Source organism: Lycorma delicatula, chromosome 6 (genome assembly GCF_047948215.1).
Source record: "Lycorma delicatula isolate Av1 chromosome 6, ASM4794821v1, whole genome shotgun sequence".
NCBI lineage: Eukaryota > Metazoa > Arthropoda > Insecta > Hemiptera > Fulgoridae > Lycorma > Lycorma delicatula.
In genome coordinates this window covers 92,740,207-92,766,481 of record NC_134460.1, presented here as the reverse complement: position 1 = coordinate 92,766,481, position 26,275 = coordinate 92,740,207, and the positions used below count along the sequence as shown (strand labels likewise).

Below are 26,275 nucleotides of genomic sequence, written 5' to 3'. Positions count from 1 at the left end.
TCTGCTAAAATTATAAATTGTCTATCTACTATGTATGCAAAATTCATTTGCATAAATTTACTTAAAGTTTAAAAACAAAGAGAATTTGTGGTGATAATTAATTTATCAATGTGACCAGTTCAGAAGGTCAGCAATCAGTTCTTTTTGTTAATGTTTTATTATAGAAAAAAATTTAATTCTGTTCTGTAATGGTTAAATTAAATATAAAAATTTTATTTCGTATCTTTTATGAAAATAGATTTTTATTTCATGAATTTTGATTGTAGTTCAATTAAACTGGGTTTGATTACTTTTATAAGTATTGCGTTTATTTTTATTAATAATTATTAATAAGATTTTATTAACAGAGTTTATTAATATTACAAATTATCAGCTAAATTGTGTTATAATAATTTAGCTCTATAAGTAAACATAAAAATACTTACATCATTTGTATTATTAACTATTTTCTTGTAACATTATCAACAACCATTTTTTAGATCTATCAACTTGTGCTTTATAAGTAATGTAGTGAATATACTAATTGTATTACTGAGTTTATGTTTGTCTGTTGTTTTATCTGGTTGCATTCAACAATCATATTCTTAAGATTTTACTGTTTCTATGAGAGATTCATTATAATTTCAAGATATATTCAGATATCTGTGAAAAAATAGGACCAAAAAGACACAGCAAATTGAATTCAGATTTTTATCAACACAATGATCGTTTGTTGAAGTTGTATGAGGGTTGAAAACCCCTGCAAATTCTACTATAACGGCTATTAAGGTATCCTCTTTGGTGGAAATATAATTTGTTAGTAAAACAGATTTCTTCCAAAATAGAAATGTCAATTCTAATGAAAGCAACTTCTATTACTGTTCAGTAGTTTGTTTAATATGATATCAAACAATTCTTAAGATAGTGCCATTAATTTAACTGCAGTGACAAACTTACATAGTTTTTTTTTGTTCTAGTTAAAAGTCTCTCCAGGTTGATAAATCATTGGCAATACTTTAGCTGAGTTTCTTTACTTGTTAAAGAATTATTCTATTTAATTTACATGAATGAACAGCAGTTTTATACTTTTTTTTCAGAAAAGAATAACCATATCAGCAAAGGAGATGCTTAAACGCTCTATAAAGATCTTATGGAAGAAAAATTCTGTTTGTTTAAAATGAGAATCATCTTTTAATTTTAAAAATAATTTTAATTGCATTTCATCATCCTGACCAGTGAATTTTATATGTTTATGAATATTTCCATGAGATAAGTAACTGCCTAGAGGCTCTTTGAAATATATTCTAGCATAAAACATAAAAAAAATGTTGGTTACAAGATTCAAATTAATATTGTCTGCAGTAAAATCAAATGACGCTTTGTTTTGAAGCATCTTAATAAGAAAAAGACCCTTAATAAAACTCATTAACGTTTCATTAACTTGTTTGAAATATAACATTTCGTCTTGAGATTCTAACAAATTTAACTGAGTTTTCAGAATATAAAATTGGGCTGTCAGATTATTTTGAGATAACCTTAAATATAAACTTGAATAAAAAGTATATAAAAAAAATGTTTAAAAACCACTCTTATATTAAATGCACTAAAAATTAGAAAATAAATTAAATGCACAAAAAGTAGAAAAATAATTTTAGAATGGTATCTCAGAATGAATTTGACTACAAGATTTGATGGTGATATGTAAGATTACGTGAACGTCATAGCTTCAAATTAAAAATTTGATGTTTTTGCCAATTTTTTCATATGCATGGCCTAAAGACTGGGGGTACTCTCCTTTGCACCCCACTCTTTAGGCCACTCATTATCCATTCAAATAAAATTGCACATAACTAATTTAGTTTGTATTTCTCCATTCTGTTAAACATATTAAGGGAAGAAACTATTACTAAGGTTAGAATAATTAAGTTCGAAATTACTGAATTATTAACTTTACCACTCTTATTTATTATCCAAAAAAAAATAATTTTAATAAAAATGTTATAATAAATATTATAACTACATTGTCATAAATAATGGACTACTCTTAATTAATGAAAGTTTGATGAGAATGTAACACACTTTCTATGAGGATTGGCGGTCAAGATTTTACATTTTAAAACTTAATTAAATGGTCTGGAGGGAAAATAATTTTTTTAAAGGGTGAAGTTATTTTTAACAGCAGGGGATGTGTAAATTTTACTGAATGATTACTATCTGAATTTACTGAATTATTAGTTTTGAAACAGCAGTTTTAAAATAATTATCATTTTAACAGGTAGCGTTGACCGATTATTTAGTTGTTTTTCTCCATTCAGGTTATTTTATTTCTTAGAAAGTCTTGCATGCCACGTGACGTAAGAGTTCACGGGATGATGCAATATGTATAAGGGGCGAGTAAAAACATAGTTCATAAGTCTCTATTAAAAGGGATCAAGATTGCAGTAAATAAAGGTTATAATTCGGTCGAAATTTTCTTTATAATATGATTTTAATGTTACTGTATCACTCTTGTATTTTTAGATAAATAACCCGGTTTTTATTATCTTCAGAATAATTACTGAAGCGCGGATGAATAGTAACATAGTAAGAAAGATCAATGAACAGAGTATTCCTCCTCCATGTTTGAAGCTAAGAAGACGTATTTATTTCAACCCGTGTTAATTCGTCGGTGAGATGGGGAATTAGTTGCATTTTTTGCAGCAGCACACTGCAGTGTGCACTTAAGACGATCATAATGCGGTGAGTATTAAAAGTTTTACTTATTTTGAAAATTTTCTTGTGAACAAGGTGAAAATAAGTGTGGCCTTTTTGAAGTGTATCCTCGTTCACGGCTTGTGTGACGGAATTTGTTTGAATTCGTACAAAATGCTCACATTTTTCTCATTATTACGTACTTATAGCTTGATTTTAATTTCATAATATTCTGGAAGTAATTATATCTAATTGTCAGTCTTGACTGATAGGGGGAGGGGATTGGTGGTGGTATTTTTTCGAAGTCATCGTAGCTAGCAATTGTAAGTTTTATTGATCTGAGGTTTGGGTTGGTGATAGCGTGTGAAAAGTATCAGGCACCTCTATTTTTGTCACATTTGTTTCCTTATTGTTTACCTTTGTGGTAGTCTAGGATATATATTTTTTATTAATCTTGCTAGAGTAAAGAAGTGTAGCATGTGTTGTGAGATTCATTTCCCGCCTATCCTGTTGAATTTATTTCTTCCCGAAGCAAGAATTTTTTTACAAAAGCGATAATTACATTTTTTAAGTAAAAAAAAAATTAAAAAAACTTATTTTTCTGGTTATAAAGTTCTTTTTTGTTCAGATGACAGATTTATTCTTGATGTTTATCTGGTTACTGATGAATTTATCTTTAATCTATTATTCAATATTTATCTTTCTTTAATATATTGCTAACACATAAAGTTTGTTCCTAATTTCTTATTATCGTTAATACTAGAGGTTGTGTGGATAGAATATTAATAAATCATATAGATTTGAAGGTGTTAATTTTAACTCTAATTGCTCCATAAATAATAGGTAATTTAGCTTATTTAAATTGTAAGTAAGTTATGGCTTTTGCTAGTAGGTAGTAATTGCTTTGATCATTTCTGTAATAATAATGTTTCTTTATCTAATTGATAATTTAAGTTTTTTGATTAGCGTGGCAATATGATTAATTTTTCAAAATTATGTGGAAAAATGACTAAAATGACACAAGCTAGTGCTTGTGTCATTTTAGTTATTTATGTAGCACCTTCCATGGCATTGTCAATTCTTTTTCAGACAATCTTTTTTCATCCAATTTCTTTTTCATAATTTTGTTGTAGATAAATTAATTTAATTACGAGCATGGAATGTAATTTGAATGAATATAAACTTTTTAAAAGATTAAAAAATACAAATCACACTAAACTGACATTAGCATAATAATTCCTATATTACATCTACAATTAAATTTGTCACAGTAACTTAAAAAAAAAAAACAATAAAAATTAAAATAAAGAACTGAATAATAATGAGAACTGTGCACACACATAATATAACCTGTTGATATGCTGACGAGATTATAACAATGATAATATATTTATTTATACATTAGTTTTATTAATCACATTAATGTATATTGATTCTATACGACAGTCTTCCAGTAATTGCACAGCACATCATAGTACTTCAGGATAGGGCTTAATGGCTGACTTGTTGATATAGTTATGAAATAGCAGATAAAAGCTAATATTTTAATATATTTAGAAGAGTATGAAATGTTAAAATAACTTAATTTTACCAAAACAGTTACTAAATAAAGAACAACATAGACTAAACATTTTATTATGTACTAAGGGATTTCTTTAAGTCCATAAGAATGCCATTACTGATAACTTCACTGATATAGGTGCTGGTGGATGATTAATCTCTAAAGACCTCAAAAATAATTTCTTTGTAATTATAGAAGAGAGTTGTTCATTTTTAATATTTACAAAAAATATGATTTAACCCTTTGAATGTCAGGGTAACGATCTATCGTTACCCACGATTAGCGCTAGAACTGCCAGGGTACCAATCTATCAGTACTCTGTCTAGAGACTAAATTAAACGAGACATTTAGTTTATTAAAATTGTGACTAAATTGTGCTGGAGTGTTGTACATTGGTTCTATATGTTTAATTCTACATGTATATCGATAGTATTCAGTTTTTGATGGCTGTTTCAACAAATTATCGATATTGAAAGTCACGCTACCATTTGTTTCTGAAAGTCACATTCTTCTGCATTGCACATAACCTAAAACTTGTTTGCACTCACTTATTTTAAAATATATAATTTTTTGTAATATGAACATTTTAAAGTGAAAAATATGACATTTTCTAAACATCATATTCTGGGTAAGTGATATTTTTTCAAATTTATAAATTGAAAACAGCATGATATACAGTTGTTCAGTAACACCTCTGCATGCCAGGATAAAAATGCTTGGCTGACAGTGAAAGAGTTAAATGTGTGTATAAGTGAATAATAACAGGTTATAGCAATAAAAGAATAATGATTTCATGACTTGTAGTTTGGTTGGTATTACTAGAATATAATTTAAATTGTTGTAGGTCACAAGAGCAAACCTCTGTTTATTCTTCTATATAAACTGTGTAAACTGGTTTATTATATCAGGTATTTGGTCAATGAAATAAGGAGCTTTTCCTTTAAGTGACAGCATTTGTGTTTTTGTTAAGAGTAGTGTAAACGCATCACAGCATATGCTAGATTGACATTTCATATTGCTGGCAATACTGCAGGGACTGGATCACTGGCTGTGACTTGGTGGCGGCAAATTATTGTCAGCAGTTATTCAGTCAGTATTTGATTGATTACAATGTTATTGCTTTCTTAAATTTTTAAATCATTTGTTTTTCACAAATGGGTATTTTTAATAATAAACATTTTTTATACAATAATAATCACTGTACACCATTTAAATGTAAGCATATGAATAGCAAAAATTATTGAAGGATTCAGGTTGCATAAATGATTTCTGAGAAATGGAATATTGTAAATACAGAGTGATTTTCCTGTTACCCAATTTTAAATGTAATTTAAGAAAGGGAAATTTAGGTGGAATATAAAAATGTACGTGTTACTTAACAAAAGAGATTTAATAAAAAGCTATTACTTACATAATTGTTAAAGTATATGCTCAAAATGCCCACCCCTTGCGGTTATACATTGCGGTAATATTGACTTCATCAATTGTGTGAGGATTGTAATTGAAGGCCTCGGACTTAATATAGCCCCACTAAAAGTAGTCAGGAGATGTGAGGTCTTGGAACCTTGGAGGCAATAAGCCCTTGCTTATTATTCGATCATCAAAGAACTCTTGCAGAAAATCCAAGGTGTCTCGAGATGTGTGTCATGTAGCTTCTTGCTAAAACCAGCAATACCATTCTTGAGGTTCCAGGAGGGACACAAATTGGCGCACAATATTCCTGTATACTTCATTTACTGTCTGTTCGAAGAATATGGGTCCGACTATACGATGATGGATACCACACACCAATTTTTTCAGGATGCAAAGATTTGTCTTGTAAAACGTTAGGATTTTCAACCACCCAAATTCGACAGTTTTGACTGTTCACATAACCATCGAGATGGATCCAAGCTTCATCACTAAAGAACACTGTGTTTAAAAATTCGATTCTGTTATCATTTACAAGAGACCTAAACCAACGGCAATATTGTAATTGCTTGTTTAAATCTGGAGGCTGAAGCTCTTGGACTAATTGTACGCGATATGGATACAATTTCAATTTTTTAGCAGCTTTCTTTAAACTCGAATGTGACAAACCAACTGGCGTGGAAAGTTTTCATAAACTTTTCCGTGGAGAATTGAGCAATTTTGTTTTCACGTTCTCTAAAACGTCATCTGTGAAGAGAGTTGGTCGACCACTACGTTTTCTGTTGCAAACACTACCTGTCTCTTGAAATCGGTTTGCTAGCCTAGAAACTGACATTTTTTCTGGTGGAGGAACACCAACAAATTTAATTTGAAATGATTCTTTTACACTCGCGTACAATTTTGTAGCAAAATATTGTTCAAGAATGAAAACTCGTTCTATGGTAAAAGACATTCTGTTCGTAACACGACCGGAAACGGCACAAACGTTTACACAGCTCAAGGAGAATCAACTCACACTTCTGTATCTGTACTGATTGAGTAGCGCTACCAACTTCGTGTCACAAAACAAAATTTCTCTTTCTCTCTTTCTTAGAAAAAAATTACCAGACATTAACAATTGGGTAACAGGACAAAAAAATCACCCTGTACATTACTTAAGACATGGTGGAAGTGGTAATGATGCACAATGTGGCTTTGGTGTCATTCCATCACATACTTCATTTACACTATTCCCAACAAAATCCAAATACTCTTATCTCTTAACAGCAAAGATCCAAAATTGATTATTAATTTACCCATATTACCATAATTGGTTTTTGCATTTTTAATGTTTCTGATCTATAAGTATTTTTTTTTGTTACAATGTTTGTATTTTGTATTGACAATTGTTTATTTTTACTTGCTGTAAGTAAAATATAAAGAACCTTTCACTATTTATCAAAACTTTTTAATTGCTCCTCAACTCATTGTTTACATGTTAAAAGTTTGATCTCTCTCCCCCTAATTTTTAAAAACTTTTGAACTAGTAATGAAAAGATTAATTTATAAAATGTACAGGAATAATTCCCTTGTATGTCTTTTTTAACTATTAATGATAAAATAATGATTTTTTTTTAATTGGAGAATATTCCCAACTTTTTTTATCATCTACAGTACTGTTATTTTTACATTTATAATTTCTGTACTTGCATTGGTAAATGGTTTTTAAGGTAACTGAGCTATTTGTTGTTTTTATTGATTATTGATCATAATTTCTTAGCAAGATGTTATCTGGTTTATGTAGATACCTATGTACTAAACCCTATGTCTTAATAGCCTGACAATACCAACTATTAGGCCTGCTAAAAAAAAAAAACTGCAGTTGGTCTCTTACATTGATCCTTTTTCTGTACTTCAAATTTCCTCCTGTATATTCTTCAATTGAGGTATGTTAGTGACTTGATCTATATTTAAACATACAATCCTTTTTTTTAAAGGGGTAGTAGTATTTAACAAAATTTATGTGTATTTAATAATGTTAAGTTCTGTACAATTAATTATTTAAAAATTATTGCATTGGTTTTAGAATATTTTTGTTCTATTTTTATATCTGTAAAGCTGCTGGCTAGGTAGCCTTGGTTGTTTTCAAAACTATTGTCCTTGGAAAAAGATATAAAAATATTGATTTATAAATGTAACATCTTTCAAAATAAATATTGATATATTTGTTACAACAGTCTTTTGACAAGACTCATTCTGCAGTTTAGGTATGTTTTTAACAACAGCTACTGGGACACTAGTCATAAGCAGTTAAATATCAACACAGTTGTAGTTTGTAATGATTAATAAGAAGGAAGTTTTGGGTTAAATTATGTACACATTTTTAGTTAAAAATTAGATAAAATTTATAGGTGTATTCATGTTTAGATTCATTAATGGAAGATAATTAAAAATGACTACATTTGAAATGAAGAGCATGAGTTATTCTTATTTTAAAATACAATAAAAAAAGAAAGGATGTAAATAAACTAAAGCCTTCTAATTTTATTGCGTTCTTATGTATTTAGGTTGTAATAATTTGCATAAATATAAGAGTTTTTTTTATTAATTATTACTCCGCAGATGTTTTATAAATCCATGTAAACAAAAAAAAATTATGTTTTGAAGGAAAAATATTTTTTATCTCTCAATATAATCAGTCTACTTATAAGTCTAACTTAGTTCAACAATGCGTTCAATCCCATCCTTATAATGTGATTTATACATGTCTTCAAAATGTTATTGTTGTACCCTTCTTCAGAAAGTTGTTATGACTGACAGACAGACAGTGGCCAATACCTTTCCTGCTGATGGAATAGTTTATGTCGACTTTGGAGTAAGTTCCCTGACTACAACCAACTCACTTCTGACTGCTCCTTGGTTTCAGATTGGTATTGACATATCCAGATTTCATCAACTGTTATGAAACTACTTAAAAATTCCGTTTGATTACATCGAACAACCCCAAACCATGGTTAGAAATGTTCACTCATTCTTGCTTTCGATCAGTTGTAAACAAAATATGGCACTCATCTTGTGGTCAGTTTTTGCTTATGTAAAAGTTCATTTAAAATATGATGTGGCCACATTTCAGATGTGAATCAATCGCAATATTGATTTTTTTTCAATATATTCTGTAGCTGAAACCTTAGTAGACCATTCAGTGCTCCACATTTTTTTGCTCATGTGGCTAATTTTATGAAAATAATACTCTTATCAAAAAAATCAAACCACTTCTAAATTCTTCTAGTTGATGAAGCTGACTCACTGTAATATTAGTTTACCCTTTGCTTTAGTTTGTTGGACACTTTCCCATTCAAAAAATAATGCTTTGTCGTCACAAAATTTTCTTTTGTCCAGTTTTACAAATCACAATACTTTATTGAATTAAATGACTACCAACAAAGAATTATGAGTGTACTTTACTGAAACTTGTACAGTATTACTGTAGTATAATACTCCTAGGAGGTATGTAGTAAAAAATGATCTCAATAATACAAGCACTATCTTTTGACTTATCAGAGACCCAGTGGGTCAATATATAAACACATGTGTCAGTTTTGTGTCAATTTTTAAATACAAATGTTTCATTAAACTCAGGTTTTAAATAAAACCAGTTTATATATAAAGAAAAAGATTATTTATTATTATGTAAAAGGAAAGTATAGTGCTGTGTAGATTAAAAACAACTGATTAAAGCTGTGTTGATTAAAAACAATTTAAGTTCATAAAAAAATAGAAATTTTTATGAGAAGTTACATATGAGCATAAAAAAGAAGGAATAGGTGGAATTAATTTTTTCCTGGAAGATAAAAATTTTCATTTTTCTTTACCAAAATAATGATTTATTTGTTTATATTCATTAATTCTAATCTAATACTAAAGATATCAATCAACATTTTTGTTTAAACTATTAAATTTCCTTCGACATAATAAATTTATGAAATTTGAATTTATAAAATTAAAAAAAATTAGAAAATTGTTATTGTTTTCTATTTCCTTCAAGATATTCTTTTCAAAAAAGGTATCCTCCGTTTATTAATGTAAAAAAATTAAGTAAATAATTAATTCATTTCATTATTATAAATAAATTTGAAAGTAAGTATTTGATACAACAAAATTAACTAATTATAACAGAAAAATCAGTTGTAAGGTCTGTAAAGTTTATATCCAAACTTCTAACCAAAACACTATTTATGAATTCAAAATCGAACTAAAGACTGGTAGTTGAAGTTTTGTTATTGAAATCATTAGATTTGTAAAAAGAAATATGTTAAATTTAGGCTAATCAAAATTCACCAATGAAACTGTTAAACTTCACTTTATAAAATATTATTGTTTAACAAAAAACAACCACATTATTTTACATTATTATGCAAACATTAAAACAAACTATTTTAAAACAAAAATGATTAAACTTCAATAAAATTAAATAATAAAGAAAAATTTGTAATAGTGTCAGGATATAAATAATTAATGTCAGGAATGTAAATCATAAATTGGAAAACATGCAGTATGCATAGTTTCTCAGTTCTATCTGGCATTGTGTTTAAGTAGATAAAAGTATGAAAATAATGCTCTCTTTTTACAGTAAAATAAATAGCATAATCTGGTGAAAAATATGAAATATTATTTGAATATAAAAATATTCAAATTGATTTTTATGAGTATGTTAAGTAAATGTTTTGACATAGAAACTGTAATGCTTTGTTTTATGTACATTTTTGACATAAAAACTGTAATATGGTATTATTTCAAGTACATAACCTGAGCATCATGGCATCTTAAGACCATGATCTTAAATTTATTAAACGATTGTATAATGCTATATTACTTATAATTCATTACATAGATTGGCTAAGATCTCATTGAAGATCACAGGAAAATAATGAAGTTGCTAAAATGAATCACAAGCTATTACTTGCCAATGAAAATGATTAGTTTATTTGTACGATATTCAGGAATTATCCATAGATAACTATTGCAGCTTTCTTGAATTGGATTCATAGGCAGCTGCACCCTTGTTTGGATAATGAGTGCACTTATTTGCTACATCCATGTATTGTGCTAGGTTAATTAGTAAGTAATATTGTTAATTAGAATCCAATAACATAGTATTTTGGGGCTGTATCAAAGAGTTAAAGTATAAGTATAATAACTTTGGTTCAGCCAGGCCTCAAAATGATCTACATTCTCTATTGGTAGGCATTCACTAACAATCTCCACCACTCCAATACACAAATCAAGTAATAAAAGTTAATGTGTGGTATGTTGGCCAAAATAAAAATTATTCACTAGTTAGCAGCTAGTGAATTTTTCAGATGATTGTTTATATTAGCTTCTGATTGTTGATTACGTGTTACATCTTGTTGATATTAATACTATTAAGAATGTACATGTGACCAGGGTTAATTTAATTTAAATAAATGATTTTTATTCCAAAATCTCAATCTTGACTTCCTGATTTTGGAGTTTACTTGATGGTTTCAACCTCCACAGATGGATTAAATTAGCAATGATAGCAGCAGTACTGCAGTAAAGTTGATTATTTAATTTGTTTTGAATTGCTCTTTTGAGGCTGGTCTGTAATCTATAAATAGTGAATTTTAAACCCATGTAATCCAAACAAATTCTCAATTTTAACCCATTTAACAGATGTATCTGAAGGGTTACTCTATGTCAATGCTGCTGATTGTTCTTTCTAATATAAAACATTTAATTCAATTACCAGAATGTTGTTTGTTAATATAACAGTTAATCTTTTGCAGTCTCAAAAAAAGGTTTTTTCTTATAAAAATTAAACAAAAAAAATAAAAAAGTAAATTATTCAATATTTTTAATTTTTAATTTCGTACATATTTTAAAGTATTAAAAATTTAAGTAATAGGGTTACGTAGTAGTGTTTTCTGAAGTCTGGTTTTTTTATATTTTAAGTTGCATGTTATCTGTATCATTTCATAAAGTTTCTCTAAAAGTGTTAGTAAGTTTTCCTCTAGTTACATTTGAGAATTTTAATTCAGGGTTTATCAGTTTTATTTTGGAAATGTTAATGAAGTTAATACATAAAACTATTACTACAGTCAGAAATCTGTTAAAAGATTTTTTTTTACTTTAAAGAACTGTATGTTTTCATGTCAGCAATGGCTTGAAAACATTTATAATGCTGTCAAGGTACTCGTGTAGCTTATCCCATTTATTTTCACGATTCTATTTGAGTGCTTGTTATTAGCATGAATTAGCTTGTTTTTTTTTTTTTTTTTTCAATGTACTCGTGTTATTAGATGTTGCATGTTTCTAGAAGTGAAAGTTGTTTTAAATATATATATATATCATTCATGTTCATTATTCCATAGTAAAAGTAATTTAGTTATTGCAAGTTGCGATTAAAAGGATATTCTTATCATAGCTCTTATTTTATTAGTTACAGAAGTTGGATAATATGGTACTTGAATAGTATAGTTATTAAACAAAATTTACTGTTTAACTCTTGGCTGTATTTATTCTAGGTTATGAAAATTTGATACCTTTGCAACTGTAACTTGTTGCAAATGTGTCAAATTGGGTTGGGGGTGATGTCATCTATTTGGAAAAACTGGTGATGGTTACAATCAATACAATCCTTGATGCTGTTAGTGCTGCCAGAGTATAATCTTTCCATGGCTTTTATATATGCTTCATTTATTGTGGTCCTTCATGGCTTGCCAAATCTTCTAACAAAGGAACACTGCTGTAGGCCTTATGTAAATCAGTAAACATCGAGTAATTCTTCTGGTTGTAGCCAACCTTTAATCTCTTACTTGAAGATAAAAATATTCTTACATGAATTCCCAGCCTTGAAACTATTTTGTTCTTCTAGTTCATTTACTTCAATTTATGTAGTTATTTAATCATCTTTGTCATAATTCTACCACTAGTGCCCCTAGAATTAGAGAAATCATGCTTATTTCTTTTGTTACTGGCCAGTCAGCGAACAGTGTCTGATTGGTCAGGAAATAGGATTTCAACCAGTCTATCATATTTACAGAGTTTTGATGCTGAAAAATAAGTGCGATAAAAAAATCAAATATTAGGTTATAATTTATGAAAGTACTTTTCTGAGATATATGTCCTCAAAGTCATATTCAAATAATATTCAACTAGATGGTAGTGTTGTTAATGGCTGTCAGTTTTTATTTATTTTAGCAATTACATGTTAATTGGCCAATTACAGCTACTTAGAAAGATGAAAGTCTCTAGCAAATAAATAAATCTCAACTGTGGGTGGGATTTGAATCTAAAACTTTTATGACTAATGGTAGAGATGCTACCACTCTTCTATGAAGGTTGACTATGATATTTTTTTGTGATATTAAAGAGGACTAGTACATATTTCTGTAAAATTTTGTTAATTTTAATTAATCTACAGGATTTGCCTGATAGCATTGTTTTACAACTGGTGACCAGGGTTTGACCTGCACTTCATTCTGATTATACAGTGATTTTTTAGTCCTGTTAATGTCTGGTAATTTTTTTCTAAGTAAGGGAAATTTCATTTTGTGACACAAAGTTGGTAGCATTACTCAACTGATATAGATACGGCAGTGTGAGTTGATTCTCCTTGAGCTGCGTAAACTTTGGTGCCATTTCCGGTCGTGTTACGAACAGAATGTCTTTTACCATAGAACGAGTTTTCATTCTTGAACTTTCTTAAACTTTAAGTTTAAGAATAGTTCTTATAGTTAAAAGAATAGTTCTTATAGTTAAGTTTAAGAACTTTAAGTTCATCAATAGTGTGAGGATTGTTTTTGAAGGCCCAGCCCCACAAAAAGTAGTCAGGAGATGTGAGGTCTGGGGACCTTGGAGGCAATAAGCCCTTGCTTATTATTCGATCATCAAAGAACTCTTGCAGAAAATCCCAGGTTTCTTGAGACATGTGGCATGTAGCGCCGTCTGGCTGAAACCAGCAATACTGTTCTTGAGGTTCCAGGAGGGACACAAATTGGTGCACAATATTCCTGTATACTTCACCATTTACTGTCTATTCGAAGAATATGGGCCCGACTATATGATGATGAGATATCACACACCAATTTTTTCAGGATGCAAAGATTTGTCTTGTAAAGCATTCGGATTTTCAACCGCCCAAATTCGACAGTTTTGACTGTTCACATAACCATCGAGATGGATCCAAGCTTCATCACTAAAGAACACTGTGTTTAAAAATTTGATTCCGTTATCATTTACGAGAGACCTAAACTAACGGCAATATAGCAATCGCTTGTTTAAATCTGGAGGCTGAATCTCTTGGACTAATCGTACGCGATACGGATACAATTTCAATTTTTTAGCAGCTTTCTGAACACTTGAATATGACAAACCAACTTGGGTGGAAAGTTTTTGTAAACTTTTCCGTGGAGAATTGAACAAATTTTATTTTCACGTTCTCTAAAACGTCATCTGTCAAGTGAGTTGGTCGACCACTACGTTTTCTGTGGCAAACACTACCTGTCTCTTGAAATTGGTTTGCTAGCCTAGAAATTGACATTTATTCTGGTGGAGGAACACCAACAAATTTAATTTGAAATGATTCTTTTACACTTGCGTACGATTTCATAGCAAAATATTATTCAAGGATGAAAACTCGTTGAATGGTAAAAGACATTCTGTTCGTATCACGACTGGATTCGGTACCAAAGTTTACACAGCTCAAGGAGAATTAACTCACACTGCCGTATCTGTAATGATTGAGTAGCGCTACTAACTTCGTGTCACAAAACAACATATCCCTTTCTTAAAAAAAAATTACCAGACATTAACAATTGGATAACAGGACTAAAAAATCACCCTGTACAAGCACTCTGAATTCCATAAGAACTGCTTATTGCACTGTTACAGCTGAATAGAGCATCAAGGATGTTGGAGTAGTAATGTGGATGTACTTTTTATCTCCTCATAGGTTGAGGTAGACTGTATTCCAAAAGTATCTTTAAGTATCCAGTTTAACTTTTTAATTATAGTTTGTATTTGGATTTGTGAAAAAGAACAAAATAAATGATAATCATATGTTTGCAACAGTTTATTGATAACTGTTGATCCAATTTTCTTTATAAGACTAATTTTGTTAGGCTGTAGGCCACTTCATCACCAATATGATTTGATACTATTTAATACTGGATGAAATTTAATAGCTTTGTTTACATGGAGGGACAGGCTAAGAAAAATTATGATCCATGCATAAAATACATGATTTTCCATTGGTTTTTGAGGAACTGGTTTTTATTTTTTTTTTATCACTTTCGTCTCGGGCACCTTGTTTACAAAAGATTTAAGATTACAAAAAAAATTGATATATAGCAGAAGTTCCTTAATATTCATCTGTCTATGATGCTTGGTGTACCTGGAAACAGAGTTACGTGCTAAGACTCTTATGGTTATTTTGTTAGTACTGTAAGGTTATTTTCAGTATTGGCTGAACTTTCCATTATCAACTACATTTTTTTAAACCTTATTCATTTTTACACTGCTGATTCAATTTCGTTGTTGAGTCCAATTTTTTAGATCTAGTATAGTATGAGTAATGACTATTGCTCATAGAATTACTAATAATTTAATTTAAAAATATTTTGTTAAAATATAAGAGAAAATGTAGTGTAAAATGATACATAGGATTTAAAATTTTTAAATGCATTTACACATGGTCAAAAAAACAATAACAAACAGTAGGAGATGTCTTCTATTATAAATATTTTAATTATGATTTAATGCTTTTAAACAATAAAAAAAATGAAAGGAAATGTAATTTTCATTCTTTAAAAAATTACATGTCCCTTATTAAAGGACTAAGGTAGGAGACTACTTATGTTAGACAAGATTACTAAGTATTACTGATATCGCTGTATAAAAAAAAAGAAAAAAAGAAAATGGTTTTTAAGGGAGATGAGAAGTAGTCAGTCAGTCGTATTATTATATGCAATTTTCCATGATCATATATTCTACGTTATTTTAAAGTATTATTTAATACTCGCCATTTCTACAGTCACACAGAATTGAGGTAATTAATGTTATTAGAATCCATTGTTATAATTAAGTATATTTTACCAGAAATGATTACAAAATATCTAAAACTTTTTTCCCACAAAAGGTGTGCGTACTTGCATCTTGAAAACCGTAACCGATTTACATTAACAAAATGTAGAATTTTAGTGTAGCTCATTATTAATGCCTGCTTTTTCATAGATAATCATATTCAAGTAGTTTACTTACTTGATTCTTATGATGATATCTTCTGGTGTATTTGAGTGATATTAGTGGAAAGTATCATCCAAAAAAAATCCCATATAATTAATGTGTATACTTAATTGGAAAAACTTCCTTAAACTTTGTTTAACCATCACTTATTTAATGAGCAATCTCTATTAATCATCAAGATAAAATGAATACACTATTTATGTTTGGCTATTTAACTTGGCTACTACTGTGTCATAATATACAAACTAAAGGAAAAGAATTCTTCCTGTATTTGTTATATTGTATTTTTGCTGATGAGTTAGATGCTAAGTAATTAAATACTTGCTTCATAATCACAATAAAAAATTGGTGGCCTTACTTAAATTCCCTGATCACTTTCTGTTAACCAGTGCTTTTCATGTCATTTCAATGTTTAAATTTTCTTCCAAAGAACCGAAGAAACTGTTTCATTTTTCTTGTCCATTTAGGTGTTCTGCAACTTAAAGAAAGTAATATAAAAGAAAATTTAATAGTTCATAACTTGTTTCTTTTTGCTAGTTTTAATGTAGTTTTGTCTCAGACTCCTTTTTTAAATTTTGTTAGTGTTATTTCACCAAATTACTGCACATTGTATATACTATGTTGCATGTTATTCCTTGTTATATTATTGATAATTTTTTTAAATATTAATTTTCATCAGATCTTTCCTGTTAAGTGGTAGCATATGCATTTTGTTGGAAATAATGTAAATGCAACTTCGTATGGGATGGAAAGCTGCAAGTTTTGTCATTATACTGCCATCACTGTGCCATTATTAATTTTTTTATACATTGTTCAGTATAAGAGCTATCCTGCTGTAGTTTTGTAGCAGTGAGATTTTATTGCAGTGTGAGTTAATGCAGTAATATACCTTGGGACTCAATTTGTTTTAGTCCTCACTAGTATTTATATAATATTTTATTCGCTATCATGTTTTTGTCAACAGTGATATAGGTATAGTTGCCATGTAATTAATTTGTAAATAACGCAATTCATTCGGTGCCAAATGAAAACACCAAAACATTCATTTGTACACATACTTTCAAGAAAGTCTTAATACAATGCCACGTGGTTTGTTTACAACAAAATAGCTCTTAAAGTAACCCACCTGGTTGGTCTAGTGGTTAACGCGTCTTCTCAAATCAGCTGATTTGGAAGTCGAGAGTTACAGAGTTCAAGTCCTAGTAAAGCCAGTTATTTTTACGTGGATTTGAATACTAGATCGTGGATACCGGTGATCTTTGGTGGTTGGGTTTCAATTAACCACAGGAATGGTCGAACTGAGAATGTACAAGACTACACTTCATTTACACTCATAGATATCATCCTCATTCATCCTCTGAAGAATTATCTAAACGGTAGTTACCGGAGGCTAAACAGGAAAAAGAAAGAAAGAAAAGCTCTTAAAGTAAATCAAGTATACAATATTCCATTCCTCAGAAATCATTTTTTGTGAGTTGAAGCCTTCATTTATTGTTTTCATTATTTTCAAAAAAATAATTTTTATTTACTAAAATGAATTTACTGAAATTGATTCGTCACATTCACAAAACAGCTATTTAGTTCTTGCAAAACAAAGTTTTTTACACAATCGATGTGTATGTGCCAATGGGCATGAAATGAAATTATTCACTTGAGGTAAAGAACATTGGTGTGTGTTCCAGAAAAGATTGTCATGAGTCTAAATAATTCAGACATGAAACGTGACTTATCAAATCATGGTTAGATTTTTGTACTGTGTTATTCATTTATAGCTGGAGTAAAACATAACTTTGGTCAAGTTCTTTTGAGAAGAACTGGGAATGAACCACAACACATGCCTTGATTGGAGCAGTGATATGCTTGAGGTGCGTTAAGGCAATATACTAAATAATCTGTTGGTGATGTTGGACTGAATATGTGTGTTGAAATTGTTACACTAAAAGAAAATATAAGAAAAGAAGAGTATTGCTTCATCAATTGGCAGAATTTGCCGAGAAACAAGAGATTGTTTTTTCGCAGTAATGCCAGACAGATCCGGCAACATTGTTGCCAATCATCCAACAATACATTGTAATGTCCCTGGTGTTCCAGGGACTACTGCTGTCAAATAAATGGGCGGGCAGCTTATGGTGCTCTCTGGCAGCATTACATACCCCAGACAGTGAATTGCACATTACATTTTGTTGATTTGCAAACCTGAGCCTGTACTTAAATGGTTTAAAGTATGTGGGCTAAGGCCAAAAATTGGATGAAAAAACATTGGGGAACAAGCTGATCAATAAAAGATTCATACTTGTTGAATATGTGGCGGTAGCAGTATCAAAATGAAGATTTATTTGAGAAAATTCTTCCATGTGTTGTGGAATTTATGCCCCTGAATAAAATATTTTTCATATTTTGTATTGCTCAACATTGTTATTGTTCTGTATTATAAGCCTATAATATTCTCAGTTTGTCATTCTATTTTTTTTCTTTTTTTTGAATATTTCTTTTATGTATGTTATTTTTGTATAGTGTACTTTGTTTGTTATTATGTAGTGTATGTTTATTATTAAATAAATTTAAAAACACCATTTTAAATAAAATTAAAGTTAGCAATAACATTATAATCAATTGAATACTGAATTATTGCTTTGACAATCTGGTGCTGCCAAGTTGCAGCCAGCAGGCCAGTCACTGTATTTTTGCCGGCAGTATGCAACAATGATGTCATTTCATATTATACCGAGACAATGTTTACACTATCCCAGCAGAAACATAAGTGTTGCCACATAAAAAAGCTCCTTTTTATCTATATACTTAATATAATTTTTTTCCAGAATTGTAGGGAACACTAAGATAATTGTAAATTGCTATTTTGTGTTGAATGTTTAATAATTATGCTGTCTTCTACAAACAAATCAGAATATTTCTGACTTATTTTAATGTTTACTCTTATAGAACTTGGATAACAGTAACAATGAATGATTTGGTTGTGTTTAATGGCCATAAATTTATAGGTGACAAAAATGAAGAGCCAGGAATGAGCCTTTTTCTGACTGATAGTTTGTGGAAAATGAAATATTAGTTGATTTTTTTTTTTAAAGGGATAAAGAATAAAAAGATAAGAGGAAAATTGAGGAAACATTTTTTCTTCATTATAATGTGGATCATGGATTTGTGATATGCAGGTATCCCATATACACATTTGTATCCCATGATATTGGTTAATATGTCTCATCAGTAGTATAATAGTTCAGGGATACAGTTATAGATATTTGACATGAGAAGAGACTCACAACCTTATGGTTGTAGGCAACTCATATGAGAACTTATTCTTGAAAAGGACAGGAGTTCTCTAGAATAACAAGCATATTATTTCAAGCTTACTAGGAAAAGTGAGAAGTTAAATGATTTTGTGTTACCTTCTTCTCTGAGCCAAATATAATGTTGACATTAGAATACCAAACTCACCAAAATGATGATGATATTCATTTAGCTTTGCAAGTGACATCTTCACTCAGTTCACAAAAAAAAATCCCTTTCAGCACGCCGAAAGGCAGAGGTAGATTTCACCAGTGCTAAGTAGGCGATAAAAAATATTTCCACCTTAAAGTTAAGAAAAACTTCAAATGTACTCAATATGACAATGGTTGCATGTGAAAAAAGTTTCACATGTTTAACGTACGACAAGCCCCATCTTCTTACAATTCCAGCAACACTTTAGTCATCCCTTACTATAAGGGTTGGTCATATCAAAAATTGTCTCAGACAAAACTTTTAGGTAATGTTTAGAGGACTAACCGCCACTTTAAACTGATTTAATACTGTATCTATTAAGAGAGGTAACCCCATTTTTTCCACCCCTTGGGCAATGGTTGGTGATATCAAAAACTTTACTTAAATAAGTTTTAGGCCCTTATCCAAAGAATAATAGGAACTTTAAACAAATTTGATATTTTACTTAATAAGAAAGTTGCAGCAATATTTTTTTTTTTTTTTTTAAAGTCCCCCACCTCCATCCATATGGTCTGATTTTGCCCATTAACAAACTTCACAGATTTTGGGTTATTATATTTTGTGTATAAATTTGAAATTTATTGGTGCAAAATTATGGCAGTTGATGTGTCCACAATAAAGTGAAATATATATATAATGTCGAATGGCTTTGACGACACGTGGGACTTAATAACCTTGTAGTAGCCATGTTAAGGGCTGTTTTTTTCGTCTATCGGTTTCGACAATTTGTTGTAATTTATAATCTTATGGTAGCCCTGAGAAGGGCTGTTGTTGTCGAATGGCTTCAACGGTTCGTAATGTATAACCTTGTGGTAGCCCTGAAAAGGGCCATTTTTTGTGTTAGCTCTGAGAAGAACTGTTGGGTCTGAAGCTAGTCTCCAGTGAAGTTGGGTAGTTGCGGTTCATCAATTGAAATCAGAACAGGCTACCCCTCAGCACTACAGCGTGGTAGTGGTGAGCCTCAGAGCACCACAGTGTCAGGTCGGTATCGGTCGTCTTTCATTGATGTGACTTTCCCTGAGCGATTTATGCTGGGCTGGCTTCTGCTGCTGAGTCCACTGGGCAGGGCGATTGAAGCCCGGCAAGCTGAAGCGGGAAGGTAGTGACCACATCCAGTGGCTCCCTTAGCGGGCCGGCCAGGCCTGCTGCTCTGGCGGGGATGTTGGCATCCAGCAGGAGGTCCCACATTGAAGCAGCCAGGTAACTTCTGTCTTCTTTCATCTTCTTCTTGGTTTTCTCCAGGTGGTGGTTGACAATGAATTAAAAATTCACTCTTGTGCACGCTCTTTTATTGGAGCCTGAGAATGGTAGGGCCGCTGTGGTGGGGTCATTTGCTCATGGGAGTGACGCTTGCACCAGGACATATGTATACTGTGCTCTAGCTTACATCTGAGCTACTACTCTTGTCATCCGCCGATATTAAATTAGGCATATATGTGGTAACAATATATATATAATCTTTTGAACTGATTGTAATTTTGGGGTCTGGGGAATGTGAAACGCGGTATCTCAAAATTTTCCAGATGTCGAATCATCATACCCATTACAGTAGGTTGCTTTCTTATGAAATCTACCTACAACTGGTCTGTTGTGAGCTTGATAACTCAAGAAGAAATCAACTCCATCTAGTGTTTTTTGTGCCCTCAGCTGCTTAAAGTGTGCTGGTCTGGTCTTTAGATAGCGAGACAAATTGTGTAATGCAATAAAATAATACACACTGTCTGTTGAGCAAAATGGATTGTGTACACCAACATTACTAAATCTGAGAATATACATTTACTTGGTGGTCTTTATTTTTGGGGTGAATTGGGAATGGATTGTAATATATTTATATTGTCTGTGTTTTGCAATGGTTGTAATATTTCAGGAAGTTATAGCAGGTTTAAAATGTACAAATGCAATTTCACGAACATCTTTATAAAAATGTTAGAGTTTATAATAAATAGCTTCTTATTTAATCGGTTAGTTCTGGGTTTCATTCCAGTTGCTTTTTCACCATTTCATTCTCTTAAAACCTCTGACATTAGGTGAAAACCTCTTAGCGAATAAATAAAATTAACTATATGTCAGATTTTAATTAGTAATCAAATGATATGTTGTTTTTACAGGTTTTCTCATATCTGACACTAATTTGGGTAGATATTAAGCATGTGTTGGAGGAGGCTTTACCTGATTAGTATTAGTTGGGCTTGTTGTATAGACACAGGACAGCAATAGTCTTTTAATAGATGCACAGAATATAGTCATCTAAGATGCATAAGCAGTTGGCTTTATGCACCCACAAAACGAAACAAATTCCAAGATTGTGCAGTATCCTTGACCCAATAATTTGAATATCATCGAATTGGTGTTTGAGAGCCAAAAAAAAAAAAATACTTGGGAAGAAGGGATCAATGGTGCAGGATTTGACAACAGGGTTAAACAACAATTCCATGTGGGATTCCTCAAGATCCTTCTCTAACTGGTGGATATTCATCCTGTGCATAGTTCTTAGGGAATTGGTTATTTTCACCCTTAGTGGCAGCAGCACATCACTTATCAGTGATTTTTTTATATTTTTATTTAATACACTACAACAATTTATTTTCTTCATTTTTGGTAACAAAAGCTATAATCTTTCTCCAAATTTATGACTAGTGTGAAAGTATTCAAAGAAGTATTAGTAAGAAATGGAATCTGTTTATTCCACTGAATAATGTAAAATAGAATAATTCTTTTATTTTGCACATGGCAGTGAAAAAAAAAAAAATAGTTTTTTCTGTAAAAAAAAAAAGGTCTAGTTTTGCTGTTAGCTATAGAAGGGCTTTTTTTATTATATTATATTTATTTTTTAAAGTTTTACTATGATTAATTTATGATAAATGATTAACTGAATAAATGGAAAAAGTAGTATATTAAACAACAATCAGTTTTTTCTTATTTAAAAATGTTATTTTTAATGACACAAAGTATTTTGATAAGCATTCAAAACTTATTGGAGAAGGTATGAGTTTAATAAGATTGTTTTTCAGAATTTTCACATTTGCAGTAACAAAGGTAGTTTTAATTGTTAAAATATAATATCAAGGGATCAGTTCTGGAGTGGTTTGGCTTCTTTATTCTTGCTGGGGGTATTTATTCTAATATTCCACTTTAGATAATGTGAATTTGTTTCTGATGCAAGAGACCTATAAACTTATTATTCCATGTTAAGGCACTTATAATTATCATGTTTCATGTGTATGATAATTTTTTATTGTTAGAGAGGGGGATATAACTGTAATCATGTTTAGAGAAGTTTTTACCACATAAAAGTATGGATATTAGCTTCTAATGTTAGTATTCTATTCTTGACATTATTTGTGTGATTTTATTGCAGAATCATAAATTTACTGTTTCTTATTTGTTAAATTTTTATTACTTAGAGGTACATTTGTGATATTTGTTTATTAACTGTATAAAGTGATTGTTTTGAGCAAGGTAAATGTATTTTCTGAAATTGGTGTATGGAGCTTAATGGTAGTCTTTTTATATTGTGAGTTTTTCTACAGTTGTGATTTCTAACCACAGTTGTTATTATGACTGTCCTTATTGTTCACATTTCAGTCCTTATTGTTCACATTTCACATTGCTGTTGGCTTGTTGATGCCCAGCCATCTATGCTTGCTCATTCCTTTTTTTTTTCAGGAGGACCCCTCCTGAAAATGCCAATTTTACAAGTTTATATCTTGTCAGTTTCTTTAGATAGCAAGCAGTCTACAGCTTCTTTCCATATACAAAAATCAGCTTCATTCACTAAGTACAAGGACCACATACAATATATTATTTTCTCTAGATTTTTTTTGTTTCATCTTGCTCGACTGAGTTTAGCATTTGATATTAGAAATCCTGCTGTTATGTTTAAATTTGAAGTATTTCATATTTTTTTAATTTCATGTATATTACTTTGTAATTTATACTATGTTCAAGATTTATACTTGTTATTTATACTGTGTAGAGCTATCCTAGCTGTTGTTTGTAGTAGTGAGATTTTACTGCAGCCTGTGTGATAGTGTTAATGTAGTAGCAGGTAACTCTGTTAGTCCTCAGTAGTATTTATAATACTTTATCACCTATTGTAATTTTGTCAACGGTAGTATAACTTTAAATATAGCTGCCATGTAATTCATAAATAACTTGATTCAGTCAGCACAAAATTAAAATATTAAAAAATAAATCATTCTTATATTACTTACTGTAGTTTTATATTTGTACACATAATTTTCAAGGCAATTTATTACAATGCCACTTGGTTTATTTACAACAGAATAGCTCTTAAAGCGAATTGAACATAGTGAAAATTTTCCTAGAGAGTTTATTACTTCATAACATAAGCAAGTTCATGATTTACAAACATTTGAAATAATATTTTTCTGTAATTACAAAAAATGTACATTGAATATATCTGATCTTTGCAGTTATTAGGATTATTGTTAGTGGCATCAGTTATTGCTAGTGATCAGTTACGTTTTGTTGGAGTTCACTTTGTGTCAACGAGAGTTACCTATTTGAGTATATTCATAACCAAAAGCTATTTGCTTTTAATTTATAAAAATAATGATGTGCAAGACAAACATTTTTTATCAGCCCTGAACTAACACATCTGAAAAATAAGTCCATTTACATTAGCTACTTTAATTTAATGGTAATTTAACTGTTAATTTAAAAAGATGCTAATCATGTAGTTACGTACATAGACATGTGTGAGTGTATGTGTGTGCATGAGTGAGTGGTTGTGTTTTGTTTTTCATTAATTTTATTGATGTGTTAAGATAAATTTGTTTATTTTTTAAATTGCAATATTTGTAATATTCTAATTTATTATAATTAAATTATACTTATTGCTTATTGATTTGTAAATAAAATGTAAAAAGTAGTGTAAAATGAGTTTTATTTTATTTCTTGATCTCTGTATTCTTTCACATATTTATATAGATTCTGTAAATCGTAATATGTACATCATTATTTAAACAGTAATAATGTTATGTATTTAGATTTATGAAAACTTCCCAAGAGTGCGGCATTAAGTTAATAACTAGAAGACTTTTTTTACTTTTACATCCGGCCCCAGATGTATTCTTTTGTCTGTCTCAGCTGCTATGTATTTGTCTACATTAATCTGCAGATCAGCTGTCTTATACTTAATTCCTTAAAATTCCTTAACTTGTAACCACTCCATTCCATTTAGTTAACATTCCTTTTGTAAGTAAATCCATCTCTTTTTATTATTTGTTATATTAATTACATTAGGAATATATTAATTAAAACAAAAAATTAAACATTTAAAAAAATTTATTTGGCTAATTTTTTTAACGTTTTCTACTAATGGCAGTTTATTGTTTAGCCTTACTAACTAGCTGATTAAGGTATTTTTTAAAGGTAATTCTTTTTACATATATTTTCAAAATTGAATTAAAAAAAAATTAAATTAAAAAATTATAGATAAATTTACTGAATTAGTACTTGCTATTTTTGTCTTACTAAATTGGAATATTTAAAAAATTTGTTAAGTTAACTTGAAAATTTGTAGGGTCTAGTAAGTTGAAATTATATATTTGTGTCTAAAATGACACATAGATATGCAGAATAATTAGAAAAGAACACAAAAATAGAAAATTATTTTGTACTTCAAACAGAAATGTACAACGTAATTGTACTATTAATACGGATGCTAGCTGTTTAATGAAATAAAAAATTGAGTATAGATGTTCACATTAAGAAGTTTGTGAAATACATTCACAGTGTCAAATATTTGAAGACTATATGAAAAAATATAATTGCTGTTAAAATTATATAATTTATTTCTAATAATAAGAATGAGTAAACATTTTGGACTTCCATTCATTTAAAAATTAATTAACCTTATTTTTATGTAGTTTTTAGAAGATTTCTGGATTTTTAATGTTTTAATAATAATGTTTTTAACGCGCTTCTGGATTTAATGTTGAGTTTAGATCTTTTAGTTTTTCTTTATTATTTTTTTGTCTGAGTATAGAAATGTGATGTGTATGAGATTTTTGTCTTGTTTGATTTTTTTGGTGGTGATTGTATAAGTTGTTTTTTTTAGGGTTATTTTTATTATTTACTTTTTTGTTTGGGTTTGTGGTTCATTTCCTCGTTATCATTATGATAAGTTTATATATTTGTGTTGGAGTTATTTGCGTGTTGTTTTAATTTTGCCTGTGGAAAACCTAATTTTTTTTATTAAGAGAAAGTATTCAGGCAGGTGATCACTGAAGTTTGATAAAGGCAAGGTTTGAATTGCATAAAACTTAAGGTGATTTTAGTAAAATAACATTTTACAGTTGTGTAAATTGAAGTTAAATTTGTTTTGCTGTAATCTTTTTTTTTCAAAAAATGATTTTTATGAACTAAATTGACTTAAAAGCAATGCAGAAATAGCAATTTACAGAAAATTAAAAATATATTAAATTGTTTTAGTGCTTTTTAGGTATAATAAAGGTATATTTTTGTAATGCTTTCTATACTTGTAATTTTTTATACTTATTGGTTGTGTGGGGAAAAATTAATCCCATCTATTTTTCTGATGCAAGTTGAAAATTAAAATTATAATTAAATTGAGGGAAAAAAATACAAAATTATATTATTGATAACCACTAGGAAGATACTTGTTAAATGCCGTTCAATAGATTGTAGATGTGCCAAATTACTCTTAGCTGGTCAGTTTACATCATATCTGTTACATAATTTAGCAATCACTTGAAGAAATTACATATACTGAAAATTTATTGATTATTTATTTATTTTTGTTTTTATCAAGAAGTCAATTAGTGATTAAATATGAGTGGCTCGTTCTCTAAAAAAATAATGCTGCACGTTAGTTATTTCTATATTAATTATGTATATAGTATG

The 26,275-nt window shown here is 29.7% G+C and overlaps 1 protein-coding gene across 1 annotated transcript in view; it reads left to right on the top strand.

The window, feature by feature from the left end:
• Positions 1 to 2,554: 2,554 nt before the first annotated feature.
• crc (bZIP transcription factor crc) overlaps positions 2,555 to 26,275 on the top strand; it is an 85,044-nt gene continuing 61,323 nt past the window's right edge. The window contains exon 1 of the mRNA XM_075368101.1: positions 2,555 to 2,718. The gene's annotated coding sequence lies outside the window, so the exon portion shown is untranslated. The remainder of the gene's footprint in view (positions 2,719 to 26,275) is intronic.